Source organism: Pteropus vampyrus, unplaced genomic scaffold (genome assembly GCF_000151845.1).
Source record: "Pteropus vampyrus isolate Shadow unplaced genomic scaffold, Pvam_2.0 Scaffold16, whole genome shotgun sequence".
In the NCBI taxonomy this organism is placed as follows: Eukaryota; Metazoa; Chordata; class Mammalia; order Chiroptera; family Pteropodidae; genus Pteropus; species Pteropus vampyrus.
This window is the reverse complement of record NW_011888797.1, coordinates 7445471-7450423: the sequence shown is the minus strand read 5'-3', so window position 1 is coordinate 7450423 and position 4953 is coordinate 7445471.

The window sequence follows — 4953 nt, the reverse complement described above, 5'->3', positions numbered from 1 at the left end:
AAGATGCCCTCATCATCGAGGGTAGAAGGAAAGACTCAAAAGTCATGACTGGGTCACCAAACTCCAGAATCTGAGAGCAAGATTAATAATAAACCCCATCGATGAGAAGGGATGAAAGAAGGTTATTGAATCTTGCTTCAAGCTATATCTTCTCGGGACTTGAGACAGGTAGAAACTGACAGTGGCTCTTGTTTCCTGAACCTGGAGTCAGCAGAAGCAAAGGAAATAAAATAGGGTTATTATCTTATTAGTAGAATCTCAGAAAGGAAGTCGCAAAAGGGAAGCTTAGCAGATCTAGTGGGAAAAAGCTAATATGAATACAAAAGTAGGACTCATGATTTTCCTGACAGACTAGAACAAAGGGTCCAAATCAACTAAGAAAATGTTTGTAGGGTCACATGAAAATCTGTACATTTAGTTTCTAAAACTCAATTGTAGGAGTTAATAATAATAGGAAGGAGACCTAAGTTGACAGAATTCTTATAAGAAAAAAAAGGGGAAATATTTGGTAAATTTGAGCAAATGGACCACAAATCCATTTGCTCAAGTTTAGCATCTAGAATATTAATGAAACTGCAGGATACATTATTCATTGTGTCCAGACATAAGTATGTAATAAAGTAATGGTGATAATAATGGCTTATAATTTCACAGTATACTATTAGAAAAGATCTTCATCCCCTTTGTGTTTTCCCATTGCACTTTGCATAAGTTAGTCCAAAATGAGATAGTTCTCAGCATCACTTTTAAAAAGATGATAGCACTTTTAAGAGTTATCTTCATGAGACTGTCATTTAAAAAAATTAGATAAGAGATGGGAAGCCAGATAGTATATGGAGCCTGGCGAACAGTGAGCAGCTCCATAAATGACTAAAAGAGTTGAATCCATAGGAGTAAATGGGAGTAAGAGAATATTATTTATCTAAATTATTTTGTCCAATTTAGCCTTCCTGATGATCCCATAAGCTTGGTTCTACATTCTCCTCACCTGACTAACTGTATTATATCCTTAAGGGTTTACTTTAAATGCCACTTCTCAGGGGAACTCTTCACGAGTCTCCACTACAGTCCCCAAACAAGATGAGATAATTCTGTCCTAAGATCTTGTTTAATTCTGTGCTTCCCACCTCATGGCGCTTATCTCAGTTTCTTGTTAATGCTTGTTTAATTTTCTTTACTCCCTGCTGGAGTACATGCTTTATAAAGGTAGGGATTGTGTCTGTTTCGTTCCATGTTATAGCTCTAGTATCTTAGACAGCACTTGGTTTAAAAAAAAAGAGAGCTTAGTAAAGATTGGTTAAATGAATGAATGAATAAAATTGAGGTTCAGAGTGTTTGAGATGCGAAAAACCTCATAGTCTACAAATGGTAGATGCCCCCAAATTAACGTAGTATTAAAATTCTAACTCCCAGTGCCTCAGTATGTGACTATTTAGAAATAGGGTTATTGCCGGTGTAGTTAGATAAAGTCATACTGGAGTAGCGTCGGCCACTGATCCAATATGACTGACGTCCTTATAAAAAGGGGAAATTTGGGCACAGAGATAGGCTCAAGGAGAACACCACTCGAAAGATGAAGGCAGAGATTAGAGTGATGCGCACATAAGCCAAAGAACTCCAAAGACTGACAGAAAACCACCAGAAGCTGAGAGAGCAGCATGGAATAGATTCTCCCTCTCAGCTCTCAGGAAGAACCAGCTCTGCCCACATCTCAAGCATCTAGTCTCCAGAACTGTGAGACGGTATATTTCTGTTAATACACCACCCATTTTGCCGTATTCTGTGAGTGCAGCCCTCGCAAACTAATACATGTCCCTAGAGTTGTTTCCAGCCTTGGTAAGTGTTAAATTCAACTTATGTTCATTGAGTGCCATTAAAGTATTCTATACTATCTTAGGCCCTGTGGGGGAAAACATAAGAAATAAGAACTGCCCTCCTTGGGAAACATATATGAAAAAAAGGAAGAAAAACTTAGTTCTTTCGTTCCCAGCAGGAGGTCTGAGATTATATCCATGTAAACCAAAATTATATAAGATTGCTTTGAAAAGTAGAGAGCCAAAATATTCATTTGCAGTGTGCAATCCATCTATCAATAGGCTAAGAATGTATCAGCCAGCTAATGCATTTCTGTTCCAGTTTAAGACATCTACTTGGGAAGTACATTAAGATTAGAAGATTGATTGGTGTATATAAACTGAATTTGGATAAGGGATGTTTTTAACAAGTGCTGGGAGCAGAATGAGTCATGTCTTCACCACAAGGACATAACCACCATGAGGTCTTTTGTGAGTCAGGGTTCCCATCTCCTAGGAATACACCATGGACATACTGAAAATTCCACTTCCTATTTATTCTTTCACTTATCCATTTGCTTTGTATGTCCCAGGCACTATGCTAAATGCTGGAAATTCAACAGTGAGAAAAACCTGGTCCCTGCCTTCAAGGAGTACAGTGTGATAAGTGCTGCCATGAGGAACTGCACTGTTATTATGAGAGCTCAGAGGAGGAACATCTAAACCAGCCTTGAAGAACCAGGAAAGGTACCTAAGCTAAGGGAAGGGGAACATATTGTTTCAGGTGGCAGTAAAGGACCTGTGAAGGTCCAGATGTGGGAGGGAGCATGTGTGCTCAAGGAACAACTAAGAGGCTCATTATGGCTGAAGCAGGAGTATAAGAGTGGGTTTAAGTGACAAATTCAGAGAGGTATGAAGGAGCTAGACCTTGCAAGGGCTTGTATACCACATTAAACTGTTTGGAGCCTTGGCAAGGTGGCTGCTCCCAGCAGTACAAGGCGTCTCATGGAAGCTGGAAATAAGAGTACCTTTTGCCCAAGACAGAGAGGCCATAACACTGAGGTAGTCTGAGCAGCACTCACCCAGGAAGAAAGAGACAAGCCATGAAACTTGGAGATAAGTTATGGACTGGTTATTAGAGAAGTAAGAGGCATCAAAGCAAGAGATAGTATTGGTACAAACCTGAGTTTAATTAGATGACAAAGTGAAGAACCTAGAAGGTTCACACATGGAACAAGCAGAAAATAACTAGTGCTGAGACCTAGGGTGGGTTTGTGATGGACCAAAAAGCGTTCGTCAAAGTCAAAGGCTTTATGCCCAATATATAAAAACGTCTATTCTCCCCAAATTGATCTCACAGTTCAATGTAATACCAGTCAAAATCCCATTGACAAGCTTATTCTAAAATTTATATAGAAATATAACGAACTTCGAGGAGCCAAAACAATATTGAAAACTAAGGAAAAAGTTAGAGGACTCATACAACCTGTTCTCAAGACTCACCAGTATCAAGATAGAGTGCTATTGACATGAGGAGAGACAAAAAGATCAATGAAACATAGTATCCACAGCAGTCCAGAGATATACCCACATATACACGGTCAGCTGATTTTTTGGCCAAGACATCAAGTCAATTCAAAGGTAAATGACGGGTCTTTTTTAGCAAATGGTACAAGAACAACTGAATATTATTTTCGAGGGGAAATGGCCAGGGGTTAATACCCAAAACATAAGAATATGAGGAAGTCCTTCAAATCAATAATTAAAAGACGAACATTCATTAAAAATTGTCAAAGACTTGAAAAGACACTAAAAATATTTACAATGAGCCGTGTGCAAATGTTATTAGTCCTTGGGAAATTTTAAATTAAAATCACAAGAGAAAACACTTCACATCCACTATAATGATGAAAGTAAAAAGGCCAGTAAAAATCAAATACCGAGATGGTGTGGAGCAACCGGAACACTTATATATCGCTGGTGGGAGTGTAAAATGATACAACTATTTTGGAGAACGGTTCGGCAGTTTTCTTATAAAGTTGAGTGCATTTCTACGTTATGATCTAGCTTTCCCACTTCTGCCATCCATTCTCCAGAAATGAAAGCACATATTCACAAAATGACTTGCAAATATATTTCTCCCGTATCAGGAGAAATTTTGCTATGCATTTAACTGGTATATGATGTCTAGAATTTATAATGAGCTTCTCCAAATCTAAAAGAAAAATGCAAACGGTACAATGGCAAAAGTCAGTGAAGATACGAAAGGGCAATTCACAGAAAAAATACATGGAAATATTGTCGACTTAACTAATAACCAGGGAAGTGCAAATTAACCACATTTCATGTGGTTATAAAAAAAAAAAAAAAAGCGACCAAACTGTTGATGCTAAATGTTGGCAAGCCTGTAGATAACCTCCCCTGATAGGACTGTAAATTATTCTAATTCTTTTGGAAAGCCAGTTGGCAAAATATATTTAAGTAGAATACACACACACACACACACACACTCTTTGACCCAGCAGTTTTACTAGGCAAATGCCCCTTCCCCCAAATTCTAGCATGGATAGAATAATAAGAATATTCAGTACAGCATCATGTTCTCTTATGGCTTAAAACATATGCAAATCTATCCATTTCTTTTCATTCCTAGTAAGGTCAATTTTTGTTCTCTTTCTCTCTCTCTCTCTGATTGATCTTTTGGTTAATGTATGTCTTTTGAAGGTAACTAATTTGGTGGATCTTCTTTTTCTTGGCTTTCTGTTTCATTACTTTCGTCTCTTACTCTTATTACTCCTCCCACTCTATTTCCCTTGGGGGTTATTCTGTTGTTTCTCTTTTATCTTCTTGATTGTAACAGCTTTCCAAATTATTTTCAGTATTCCTTGTTTATCGATATATGGATTTAAAGTTAAAATCTCCCACCAAGTACCACATTAGCAATGTCATAAAGGTTTCTGTATGTACTGGTTTCATCGTTATATGATTCTAAACATTTTCTACTGCCCATTGTAATTTCTTCATCAAATCACGAATTATAAAGATGCGTATTTTCCGTTACCAAGTGTGGCTTTAGCGAATTGTATTTTTGTTATTGAATTCTAACTTTATGGCACAACAAAATATTCATTCTTTAGTATTTCTCTATTTGTCCTTTTGC